This window comes from Acartia tonsa, chromosome 15 (assembly GCF_053477335.1).
Source record: "Acartia tonsa isolate MP-2025a chromosome 15, ASM5347733v1, whole genome shotgun sequence".
Lineage (NCBI taxonomy): Eukaryota > Metazoa > Arthropoda > Copepoda > Calanoida > Acartiidae > Acartia > Acartia tonsa.
In genome coordinates, this window is record NC_137274.1 from 16,255,555 (window position 1) to 16,269,705 (window position 14,151).

The 14,151-nt window shown below is 33.5% G+C and overlaps 1 protein-coding gene across 2 annotated transcripts in view; it reads left to right on the forward strand.

Annotated features, from left to right (window-relative positions):
* The window catches only part of LOC145307471 (uncharacterized), a 200,207-nt gene that overhangs the window by 53,278 nt on the left and 132,778 nt on the right, over positions 1 to 14,151 (forward strand). The gene's annotated exons all lie outside the window — the stretch shown is intronic.

Consider the following 14,151-nt stretch of genomic DNA (forward strand, 5'->3'; position numbering starts at 1 on the left):
TTTAAAATCAGATATTTAAAATATTTTTTTCGCCAATAAATGGTCTTAGTTATGTTTTAGCTAATTGCAAAAATGTACGCAGTGCGGCGTGTTTTTTTATTTTTGTCTTTTTATCTGGGAGGGTTGTGATACCCTCTCCCAAAATAGATATAAACCTTCCCGGGACCTATGAGAAGCTACCCTGTTAAGGAGAACCCGATCTGTTCAGCGGTAAAAGAGATCTTTCGGTACAGACACACAGACAAACAAACAAACATCCTGTAAAGGATATATAATATTAGGATAAATAATGAATGAAGGGAATCGAACGTAGGAATCTTCAACCAAAAAAATAAAATGACCTAAAAATCTTTAACTAGTGGCTACGCCCCCCCCCCCCCAGAGGCCTCTAGAAGCACTTGAGATGGGGGGAGGTGCATTCGACAACCCATTTATTTATTTTGTTTTTAAAAAGTAAAAAAAAATTTTAAGGGGATTTTTTGTCTAAATTTTAGTTTTAAAAATAAATGAGAAGCTATATTGTAAAGGAAAACCATATCGGTTTAGCGGATAGCGAGATCCTTTCGTACAGACAGATAGACAGACAAACATCCTGTTACTTTATTATAAGGATAAAAAGCCAAGAAAATCATAGCTTAAAATCGTTAAAACAAAATAGTTATTTCTCGCATCGTATTATAAACAGCTTTCCGCGGACATAAAAATATACAATTATAAGATTAAAACCAGTTAGTTATTTTAGCCCCGATGCTAGACATAATTTTTCTGATGGCTGAGAAACGGTTCTAATCCACCGGATATTAATCGGTTTCGAATGAATACGGGAATAGTTATTTCTCGCATCGTATTATAAACACCTTTCCGCGGATATAGAATGTACAAATTTAAGATTAAAACCTGCGGCACCTCCGGACTAAAAAAACTGGTTTTAATCTTATGATTGTACATTTATATATTCGTAGAAAGCTGGATATAAAACGATACTAGACATAGTTTTTTTTTGTATGGATGAGAACCGGTTTCTATCCACCGGATTCGAATGAATACGAAAATTACTTTATACGGCAAATATGTTTTAGATTTCCGACCTACAATATATTAGATTCGCTTGAAAAATGTAAATAAAAACACACAACTATTGCCCTTTAAAATAAGAAATTAACTGAATGATTCTTTGATTAGTACTTAACTAAACAGAGAGAGAAAGAGAAAGATAGAGAGAGGGGAGAGAGAGAGAGAGAGAGAAATAAAGATAGAGAGACAGATTGAGAGAGAGAGAGAGGAAAGAGTGAGAGAGAGAAAGAGAGAGACAGAGAGAGAGACAGAGAGAGAGAAAGAGAGAGAGAGAAAGAGAGAAAGAGAGAGACAGAGACAGAGAGAGAGAAAGAAAGAGAGAGAGAGAGAGAAAGAGAGAGAGAGAGAGAGAGAGAGAGAGAGATTAAGAGAGAGAGAGAGATTAAGAGAGAGAAAGAGTGGGATAGAGAGAGATAGAGAGAGAGAGAGAGAGAGAGAGAGAGAGAGAGAGGAAAGAGAGAGAGAGAGAGAGAAAGAGAGAGAGACAGAGAGACAGAGAGAGAGAGAGAGAGACAGAGAGAGACAGAGAGAAAGAGAAAGAGAGAGAAAGAGATGAAGAGAGAGAGAGACAGAGAGAAAGAGAAAGAGAGAGAAAGAGATTAAGAGAGAGAGAGGGAGGGAGAGAGATAGATTGAGATAGAGGAGAGAAAGAGAGAGAGATGTAGAGAGAGAGAGTGATATAGAAAGAGTGAGACAGAGAGAGAAAGAGAGAGAGATAGAGGAGAGTGTGTGTGAGTGAGAGAAAGGAGAGAGAGAGGAGAGTGAAAGAGAGAGAGAGAGACATTAAGGTATAGGAATTTTTTAGAATAATGAAATCTAAAACCTTCATTTAAACCAGGGATCTTAAGGGATAAGACAATGGACTATTAATTATTAAACACCCCCAATGATGATGAATAAAATTACCCTTTCTGAAAATCAAAATAATTGGTGGCTAAGTTTAGACACAAAGATTTAATACAGAACCAAAGTGTTGCAGCTAACGAATTAAAGAAAAAAATATTTATAAAACTTTGGGTACCAATATAATTTATATTCTGACGTCATCTCCCTGCCTAATAAAAAAATTGGAATCTTTTATTGAATTATAATTGCTTGGTCCAAAACTTATCAACTAATAATTATAATCTACAGAAGGGGTAATTTTGATTATCATCATTGGAGAATAATATTAATTTATCATTCATTGTCTTATACCTTAAAATTTCTGATAATTAAATGTATAGCATATCATATTAAAGTATTTTTGATTAATAAACAGTTTTTTTATATAAAAACGAGGCTTAATAAACATTTTTGGAATAAACGTAGCTTATCTATAATTTACTACAAATTAATTTATAGAGAAAGACTAAACTACATAACTTTTGTGTCACTTTTGAGGAAGACGAATCCATATGACGTCGTGTGACGGAAAAGAAAAAGGGAAGGGGGGAAGAAAATATCTTCAAAAAAGATGGGAGAAAAGGGAATCGTCTTCCTCAAAAGTGACACAAAAGTTATGTAGTTTAGTCTTTCTCTAATTTATATAATAAAAATTAAAGGATGATATTCTATCTTATTGTATAAAGTAGTAAGGTTTTTTTGTCTGAAGCTTAAGATCTCAATAACTAATGAAACAATTGGGTTCACTATTATAGGCTATTTCAATATGAGGATTTTCAGATTAAAGATGGGTTTAGGCTATTTTTATAGCCCAATTCTGACCCTTTGAATATAGAGCCACTAGATGCTAGGGGCGTAGCTGCTAGTCATCCTCTTAATAAAGTAACAGGATGTCTATCTGTGGGTTTGTATGTTTGTACCGAAGGATCTCGCTAACCGCTGAACCGATTGGGTTCTCCTGAACAGGGTAGCTTCTTATAGGTCCAGGAAATATTTATAACTATTTTGGGGGAGGGTACCACCACCCTCCCAAGAAAAATCACAAAAAATCGATTTTTTTACGTAGAGACTTGATCGTAACATAGAATTTTTTTCTTTCTTAAAGACATTTGGAGTGCCACTAGAGGCCTCTAGGGGGGTAGCCGCTAGTGTTATATAAAGTAGTAAGGTTTTTTTGTCTGAAGTGTAAGATTTCAATAACTACTGAACTTATTGAAAGCTCCACATAGGTCTTTGGAAGATTTTTGGCTATCATTAGGATGTTTTAGGCTATTTTCTGTCCCCTTCTTTTTGAACCCCTTTTAATACAAAGTTCTTAGAAGCCAGGGGCGCATCCGCTAGTCATCCTTTTAATAATAGTATTATATAAAGTAATAAGGTTTTTTTTGTCAGAAGCTTAAGATTTCAATAACTACTGAACTGATTGAAAGCTCCACATAGGTCCTTGGAAGATTTTTGGCTATCATTAGGATGTTTTAGGCTATTTTCTGCCCCCTTCTTATTAACCCCTTTGAATGCATGAGTTCTTAGATTCCAGGGGCGCATCCGCTAGTACTTGCTTTGTCCGTTAAGATATTGTTAACCGCTGAACTGATTTAGTTCTCCATTTTAGCGATGCTAGGGTGGCTTTAGGCTATGTTTTATTTAAATCATAGCTGGCGTGTGTGTGTGTATGGCGTTTGTTAACCGCTGAACTAAAATATAGGTCCAGAAAAAGTCTATAACTTTTTTTGTGGGGAGGGGAACCTCCCAAGTGAAATTGCAAATATATAAGATACCCCCCCCCCAAAAAAAAAAAAAAAAAACTATTTTTTATGTTAAAACTAAGTGTGGAGGGTTGACGTAACCCCCCCCCCTCCCCCCCCCACTCACTAAAGTGCAACTAGAGGCAATTTATTTTCACAATTAATTAACATTTTGTAATATTTATTTTACTAGTGAATGTTAGACTTTATGAATCAAAACTTTTTATATGAAAATTTATTTTCACAAATACTTTTGTAATGTTTGTCTTAAAAGTGTCTTCCTTTTAGGGTTTAGTCCATTTTTTAACTAATTTCTTTTAATTATTTGATTCTTATGTAAAAGTAACAAGATGTCAATGTTTATATGTAGTGAAAGATTTTCTTAACCGCTGAACCGACATGGTTCTCCTTTTTTAGTGGGGAAGGTAACTCCATCCTTCCAAGTGAAATCGCAAATTAAACTCCCCTCTCTCGTAAAAATCTATTTTTCATTTTAAAACTAAAATAAAGTGTGAAGGGTCGACTAAACCCCCCCCCCCCTCCTTACTAAATTGTACCTAGAGGCAATTTCTGTTAGTTTTTGAGCCAACGAATGAGAAAGGATGTTCATAAAGTTTTGGTTTCCCTGAATGTGTTTTATTGCGTATAGTCCATTTCGTGGCAACGCCTCTTAAGTGGCGTTGTTTTCGTATTTTCACATTAGATTTTCCTCTGTTTCTAGCACCTGCGGGGGGCTCTAACCCTGCGGGGCAATCACCTAACCCAACTTGATCTAACCTAGCCTAAAATAACCTCTAAAACCTACTGTGAAAATACGACGAACGCCCCTTAAGAGGCGTTGCCACGAAAGGGACTATATCCCTTTTATTAAATCTTGATTGGTTGCAATAAACTAGCAGTGTCCAAACGTTTCAGCCAATGATTTTAATCTACAGAGGTTATTTTGTTTATGATCATTGGGGATGTACATCAATTCATCGTCCATTGTCTTATCCCTCTAGATCTCTTTGCTATTTACAAATATAATTATATTTGGAACAAAAAATGTTTTTAAACGTGGCAATTTTAAAGAATTTTTCATGGGTCAGCAAGTTGAAAATTGTTATTAATAATTAAACAAGAATGACAACATCCATAAAAGCGACGGACATTAACACTTTTATAGTGTCAGAACTGAAAAATCAGAATATAAATGAATAAGAGTCAAAGCACAATTGTGAGTAAATTTGTTGAAAAACTTCTTTATACAGGATAATGTTTATGGACATACTTACATTTTTAGGACTTGATTATAGAGATGCTTTGCTTACAATAATGTACTTCGTTGTCCTAGGAATCAGTATACCAAAAATCAGAACAATCGGATAATTGGATCAAATAAAAATTTGTTGTTAAAAATTTAAAAAATCAACATGTTTAAAATGGACGTACGGACATTCTGGTAATGATTATAGAGTTGCTACGCTTTCTAAATCATATCTAACTACTACAGGAATCATCATGCAAAGTTTAAAATCGATAGGACAATTTTCTAACATGCCTAAATTAATGAAAAAAGCTATCCATCTCAGACGTAAGGACGGACGGACCGACCTTTAACAAGAATGACAACATCCATAAGAAGCGAGAAGTGAGTTATAGAACCATTGATCTAAAGGGATAAGACAATGGCCGATAAATTAATGTACATTTCCGATGTTAATACACAAAATTACCCCTTGCGTATATTACAATAAGTGGTTGAAACGCTTGGACATTCGACTTATTGAACCAACCAATCAAAATTCATTAAAAGTCCCCAAAGTCTTTATTCCAAGGAATAAGAAAAAGTTATTATACAACTTTGGGGACTCGTATAATAAACAGCCCATTGTCCCCCCCCCCCTCTGTCTAACGGGCATATCTTGAATAGAAGCTGAGAAATCACATTTCCCTTATGAACTGACAGACATACGGACATTTTAATTTTTAGAGTAGTTTTGCAATTTAAAATGAATAATGCATATATACTTAAAACTATTTATTATCACAAAACTTAAAAATCATTTCTTTTTCGTTTGAGAGGGTGGTAACATTCCTCAAAAATAGTTATAAACCTTCCCAGGACCTACATTGTAATAGAGAACCATATCGGTTCAGCGGTTAGCTTGACATACATAAAGATTAATAGACATCCTTTTACTTTAGATACTGCTATTCTATACCAACTAATAAAGATCCTTTAAGTTTTTAAGTCAACGAATTTACATTTCAAAGATTTTTATTTTATTTTTGAAGATTTTTTAAAGTTTAAACTATCTTTTAATAATGAATATCTTTTAAAGAATGGCTTCGAAACCGATTAATATCCGTCGGCATCTCGGGGCTAAAGAAACTGGTTTTAATCTTAGTTTTAAGTGTATATTTTTATAACCGCAGAAAGATGTTTATAATACGATGCGACAAATAACAATTTCAGTATGTCTTAATAAAACCGATTAATATCCACTGGATTAGAACCGGTTCTCAGACATACTGAAAAACCATGTTAAGAATAGTATCACAGACAATTTTCCACAAATATTTATTGTAAATTATAAGATTAAAACCAGTTTTGTTAACCAAGAGGCCAAAAAGCTGCCTATAATACGATGCGAAAAAATAAATATTAAAGTATTCTCTAAAATGGAAAACTAAATCGGTTCAGTAGTTATTGAAATCTTAAGATGCAGTCTAAAAAAAACAATACTTTATCTATTAGGGCTTTTTGAAAAGAAAGCCTAAACCGAACTTATTTTAAATAAAAGAATGACAACATCCATAACAGCAACTTCTGAAACAAAACGGAAGAACAAACGAACATTAATTTAATTCAGTTTAAATAAAATTGTATTCAAACTTGTTAAACCTTGTTGTCCTAGTAATCATCTAAAAATCATAATCATAGAGTAATTAAAACATGCAAAAAATTGTTGTCAAAACTTTTTTAAAAAATCAGCATGTTTTAAAAGTACATAATGTCTTTCGAAAATAGTAAAAGTGTCTGACTATGACGTCAGAAAAAATTAACAATTAAACAATAAGAAGCGAGTATTCACTGTGGTAAAATATATAGCGGCCTCTCATTGGTTAATTGTAAATTTTTTTCTGACGTCATAGTCAGACACTTTTACTGTTTTCATGTCTTTCTAGTAACGATTAAATAATTGCTACGCTTTCTCAATCGTACCTATCTGTTACAGGAATCATTATCGAAAGTTTGAGATCAATTGAACAATTCTTACATGCCTAAATTAACGAAAAGAGCTAACCATGACGTACGGACGAAAGGGATAAGAAATTGGCCGATAAACTGATGTACATCCCCAAAGATGATACACAAAATTAACCCTTCTGTATAGTACAATTAGTGGTTGAAACGTTTGAAAACTAAACTTATTGAACCAACCAATTAAATTTCAAGTAAAGTCCCCAAGGTTGATAAGCCAACAAATAAGAAAACTTTATGATAAAACTATGGGGACTAGTGTAATAATTGATCCAATATCCCCTCCCTCCCATAATTGTTTCACATCACAATGCAAAGATGAACTAAACTAAAATCTTCAACAAATTAGATTTTTAAATTTAATACTTGCAACCCAGGAAGGGAGGGAACAATGGACTGTTTATTTAACTAGTCCCAAAAGTTTTATAACAACATTTTCTTATTCGTTGGCTTAAAAATTTTGGGGAATTTGATTGGTTGGTTCATTAAGTTGAGTATCCAAACGTCTCAACCATTAATTATAATGGTAATTTTAGGTATTATCATTGGGAATGTACATCAGTTTATCGGCCATTTTCTTATCCCTTTAGATCCCGGCTCGCTATCAAAGACTTTGGGGACTAGTGTAATAAAGAAGCCAATGTCCCCTCCCTCCCTGAAAACTAACTAATATAGTATGAATTTAAATTCAATAAAAGTCTCCTAAGTTGTTAAGACAACTAATACAAAAAAGGTTATTATAAAACTTTGGGGACTAGTGTAATAGAGAAGCCAATGTCCCCTCCCTCCCTGAATTCTAACTCTACACTTGGATGGATAGAGTTTAATTTAAAGTCGAGAAAATAAAACATTATGATAACCGGTTCTACCACATCCCTTATTCTCTTCCCCACTTTTAGATTAGAAGGGTGACGCAAATTTATCTTTATATTATAGCGAATTAAATAATCTTGCAAGCATAGCTTTAATCTTATGAAGAAAAATAGTAAATCAAACGGCGAAAACTGAGATCTGAAATTTGCGTCACCCTAAAATATGACGCATGACCGCTACGACCGCGAGACATGGCATTATTTTGTCCACTATCCTGTGATGATACAAGTAAAGGAAACGCAAGTAATCAGATGAACCAAAACTTTGTAGCTACGACAATCACGTCCGATCATAGAAATATAACCAACGAATAAAAGCTTGGTTATAAAACTTTGGTATAATGTTTCCTCTCTCCCCCCCCCCTTGCTTTTTAAAATCTGAGGTGGATTCTTTAAAAAAAATTTGCCACACTAATCGCTTAGTGGGGCAAAATTGTTTTCGTGAAAAATCCCCAAAAACCACATTAAAAATCTACAAAAATTCAATAAAATCTTATCTTAATAACCCTTCTATGATTTTGTTTAATTTTTGTATATTTTTAATGAGATATTGGTGGATTTTTTACGAAAACAATTTTGCCCCACTAAGCGATTAGTGGGGCAAATTTTTTTTTAAGAATCCACCTCAGATTTTAAAAAGCAAGGGGGGGGGGTGAGAGGGAACATTATACCAAAGTTTTATAACCAAGTTTTTATTCGTTGGCTAAAATTAATGTCCGGTGGATAGGAACCGGTTCTCAGCCATACTGAAAAATTATGTCTAGCATCGTATTATACCCAGTTTTCTACAAATATAAAAATGTACAATCATAAGATTAAAACCAGTTTTTTTTTCAGCATCTCGGGGCTAAAAATACTGGTTTTAATCTTATAATTGGACATTTTAAACCCGCGGAACCAAAACTTTGCAGCTACGACAATCACGTCCAAAGCTGTTTGAAATACGAAACTTTATATATTACTAGCGGCTACGCCCCCTAGAAGCCTCTAGTTGCACTTTAAATTTTTGGTTTTTTAAAAAAAATAATACGATACCTATCTATGTTGCTTTCAAGTTTCTACGATACCTAGCTTAAGTTGCGTAGGAGTCTCTATATGTAAAAAAAATAATTATAAACCTTCCCGGGACCTATGAAAAGCTACCCTGTCAAGAAGAACCAGATCAGTTCAGCGGTTAGCGAGATCCTTCAGTGTAAACAAACAAAGACAAACAGACACACAGACAGACAAACATCCTGTTACTTTATTATAAAGATATTAGAGATTAGATTAAAACACTAGAGGGAGAAAGGGTTAAATAACTGTATCTTCCCATCACAATGTCCTTGTGCCAACTCTCAATTGGGTCATTGAAAATCAACCAATAATATCGGTTATACTAACACAACCAAGTAGCAGAAAATAATTTAATAGCAGACGGAAAAGGTTATTGAAAAGGGGAGGGTTGTAGTTATCTGTATATACATCTATACTATAGAGGAGACAATGGGCTGTTTATTACTCTAGTTCTCTTTATTCGTTGAATTAACATCTTTGGGGACTTTTACAGAATTTTGATTTATTGATTTATTGAGTTGAGTGTTCAAGCATTTCAACCACTAGTTTTAATCTACAGAAGGTATAATTTTGTGTATCATCATTGGGGATGTACATCAATTTATCGGCCATTGTCTTATTATTCCCTTAGATCCCTATGTCGACACTACATGCCACCAAAAGACCATCAAATTCAACTGGGGAAGTGAAAATTACTTTAGATGACTTACAAGTTTATGGCCGAAACTGACATTTTAAATTCGCTTTCAGATTGTCATTTCACTTATCAGGGAAGGAGGGAGAGGGGACATTGTAATACCCCAAATTTATTAACTTTTGATTGGGTTCTATATTACTAGCGGCTACGCCCCTAGAGGCCTCTAGTGGCACTGTTTTTTTTGTTCAAGTCTCTACGATACCGCTTTATGTTGCGTTCAAGTCTCTCAAATCTTTGAAATGTTTTCGATTTTCGAGGGTGGTGGTACCCTCCCCCAAAATAGTTATAAACCTTCCCGGGACCTATGAGAAGCTACCCTGATAAGGAGAACCCGATCAGTTCTGCGGTTAGCGAGATCCTTCGGTACAGACACACAGACAAACATCCTGTTACTTTATTATAAGGATAAAGTAACAAAACTTTGCCAACGTTAACTCTAATCTACAGAAGGGGTAATTGTGTTTATCATAATTTGAGAATACATTTGTTTATCGTCCATTGTCTTATCCCTTAAGATCCCTGTGATAATACTATAGAATAGATTTTTAGTAAAAAATTTAAATGTAATTACGGCATAAAATTAAAAAAATACGTAATAGATGATCTGTCTGTCTGTTTGTTTATTGTTTGTTTGTTTGTCTGTCTGTCTGTCTGTCTGTTACTCTGTCTGTTTGTCTGTCTGTTTGTTTGTCTGTCTGTCTGTCTGTCTATCTGTCTGTCTGTCTGTTTGTTTGTCTGTTTGTATGTGTGTGTGTGTCTATTTGTATGTCCTGTAATATCTTGTAAATGGCAGAATCAATCGCTCTAAAATTTTAAGGGCAGGCTTTTGGCTATATACTTATCGTTAGGGGTTAATTTTAAAAATAAATGTTCTCAAAATATGATAATATTAATATTAAGTACGATTTAGAAAGCATAGCAACTTTAAAATCGTAACCAGAAAGTCCGTACAGCTATTTAATTTTAGTAGATTTTTTATGCGATATTGGAGGATTTTTCAAAAAAATAATTTTGCCTCACCAGCGAGTAGGACTTGATTATAGAGAAGCTCTGTTTATAATTAATATACTATGTTGTCCTAGGAATCAGTATTCCAAAAATCTGATGAATAGGATAATTATATCACATAAAAAATTGTTGTCAATATAGTAAAAATATTTTAAATGGACGAATGGACTTTCTGGTAATGATTATAGAGTTACTACGCTTTCTATATTGTACCTAACTGTTTCAGGAATCATCATGAAAAGTTTGAAATAGATAGGACAATTCAAACATGTGTAAATGAACAAAAATAGCTAATCGTTACAAATTGAAGGACGGACTGACCCTAATTATAGAAAAGCTTCGCTTCTACAACACTGTTTACAATACAATTAAACATGGAAAATCCGAATGAACTGAAATTTAGTTGCCGAATGTGTACGCAGTTTCCTGAGTGTTTCCTCATCCTAGCTCAATATTTACTACTAGCTAAAAAAAGCTTCAAACTTAAAAAAAAAATCAAAATGTGAAAAATTTATATAATGTATAAATCGTTTATACATTCAAATTTTGATTTTTTTGAGGGAAGTTTGAAGATTTTTAGCTAGTAGTAAATATTGAGATAGGATGAGGAAACACCCAGGAAACTGCGTACACATTCGGCAACTAAATTTCAGTTCATCAAAATCCGTCTTAAAAGTGTACACAAAGTGAAACGTCTCAGGGATCATAAGGGATAAGACAATGAATATTAAATTGTTGTACATCCCCAAAGATGATAAGCTATAATACCCCTTCTGTGGATTATAATTATTGGTTGAAACGTTTGAACACTAAACTTAATGAATCAATAAAAATTCACTGAAGTCCCCAAAGTTGTTAATCCATCTTATAAGAAAGCCGATATTAATCAGTTGGTCCTAAGAAAGAGAGAGGACAATGGGCTGTTTATTACACTAGTACCCAAAGTTTTATGATAGCGTTTTCTTATTTGTTGGCTTACAAAATTTGGGGACTTAAGTGGTTGGTTTATTAAGATGAGTGTATAAACGTTTCAACCACTTATTTTAATTTACAGAAAATCTGTGTATAACTTTGGGTACTAGTATGATTTACTTTCCCATGTCCCCTCTCTCCCTGATAACGAAGGCTTGTAATACTAAGGGATCTTAAGGGATGCGACAATGGACGATAAGTCAAACAATAAACAAAATTACCCCTCATGTAGATTAAAATATTGTAGGAAAAGTTAAAAGCTTAAATATTGGCATTTAAAAACCTTGGGGGGGGGGGGGGATAAATTTTCAGTCCAATGTCACCTCCCTCCCGGGAAACCAAGTATATCTAAAACCGTCATGTGGACGAATCTCGCCTCAAAACGCGTCATAATCCTTATACTAAAGTAACAGAATGTCTGTCTGTTTGTGTGTCTGTACCGAAGGATCTCGCTAACCGCTGAACCGATCGGGTTCTCCTTAACAGGGTAGATTCTCATGGGTCCCGGGAAGGTTTATAACTATTTTGGGGGAGGGTACCACCCACCTCCTAAGAAAAATCACAAAAAATCGAAATTTTATTTAATATTTAGGAGACTTCACCATAGCATAAAGAATTATCGAAGAGACTTTAACAAACAAAAACATTCAAAGTGCCACTAGAGGCCTCTAGTGGGCGTAGCCGCTAGTTAAAGATATCCTATTATATAAAGTAGTAAAGTTTTTTTATGTCTAAAGCTTCGCATAAGGATGGTTTTAGGCTATTATATGCTAAATATAGATGTTTGTTTCGGAACGCAATCCTAGCCGTTCTCGAAATCTTAATCTCAAGCCCTCCGAATGACCAACATGTGAAGTTTACAAATGTGTATTTATTACCATGAAAACAGTGAGTCTAAAACAAAAATATAAGAATTAATATCATAAAATTAATGGTTATTATTTTTGTAACATCGAGGTTGCGTGATTTCAATTTAATGAAAAATATGAAATTTATAAAAAACTTTAAATTGACACGAATCATATTAAATAGCATCAGAAATTGATAATTTTAGAATAAAATGATCAATAATATAAAGGAAAATATTCGTATGTCAAAACTTAGCAGTTAAATGGTCTATTTATTGAAAAATTAATGTTTTAAAATTTCTTCATAAAATCATACCATTTTACACTTAATTTCAAGAATTAAAGATAAATTCTTACCACATATGATGTCAAACTAAGCAGGAAGGCTTATTTGAGATATTCCACACATCAGAGCACATGTATATTAAAGCAATACATTATTTTTATTCACTTAGCTCCTCACGTGGGACTAATCAAAGGAAAAGTGCGCGTTTCTTTTGTCCGTTTACAAGCCACGCGCCGCGCGGAGATAGTTAGGAATGCCGCGTAACACACTCATTCTCTAGGAAATTTGGTGTAAGGAAACAGGGATTAATGGGTTTGAACTTGCCAGGGAATACAAGAAAAACATACCGAAACACACCCGTCTATTCACTGGGAATCGAACACAATACCTCATCTTTGCAATATGCGTGCAGACAGTGTCCACGAAATCACAATCTCACAACACATAAACCACAAGAGTTTAAAATGTTATGGCCATAAGGCCTAAAATTAATTATGGTAACTCGCGAATACCACAATAACTCAAACCGAGTCCACTACCACATAAGGATAGGAATAAGGAATGGGAAAAGCATTCAACATTCATGAATTGCACATTTACCACTCACACATCTCATTATATCATGGCCTCATAATCTCAATTAAAATTAGAATTACAGACCATGTAATTGCGAATACATGAATTAATAATCAATAGTACCTAAACTTTGATTAGGTATCTACATAATAATAGGCAAGTGATTTTTATATTAAAAATCGCATCAATAATTAAATAATCAACTCAAACTTTTTTCATCAAAAGAAAGAAAGATTAAATAATAACATTTCTTCTACTAAATCTTTTTGCTAGAAAAGAAAAGTAAAAATTGCATAAAAAACTTTTCAATAATTAGAATTTTTCTCCGACGGAAAAATACTTGCTTACATCTAAACATTTTCAGATAAGATAGGTAAGATCCTTAAATCTAAACATGTTTTAATAAAATAGATACTTAAATCTAAATAAAATATGACTGTAAAAAATCATCAAACTTCGGAAAATTAAAATTTCATAATTTTAAATCTTCGTGAATCAAAATCGCGTAAAATTAAAATTGCAATTGAAATATGCAAATTAAATTTACCAAAATAAAACAAAAGCTCAATATAAGAAAAGAACTTCTCTAAATGCTGAGTTTGCAATTTCTCTCTGTTTTAAGAAGAAAGCAACTTATACATATTCAAACAGTCATAATTAAGGCAATTTGGGGCCTCAGTTAGAATGAATCCCTCAAGATACAAACTAACAATCCATCAAATATAAATAATTGCCATGTTCCAGCTATCCTGTCGGACGTTATGTCTTTCCATCACAATTTTTGATACTGCATAATTTCTAACAGGATTTCTGGCGCAGGGCTGCATCAACAGAAACAAACATAATTAGTGATGTTTAAATCAAATTAAAAAAATAGAGAGAATC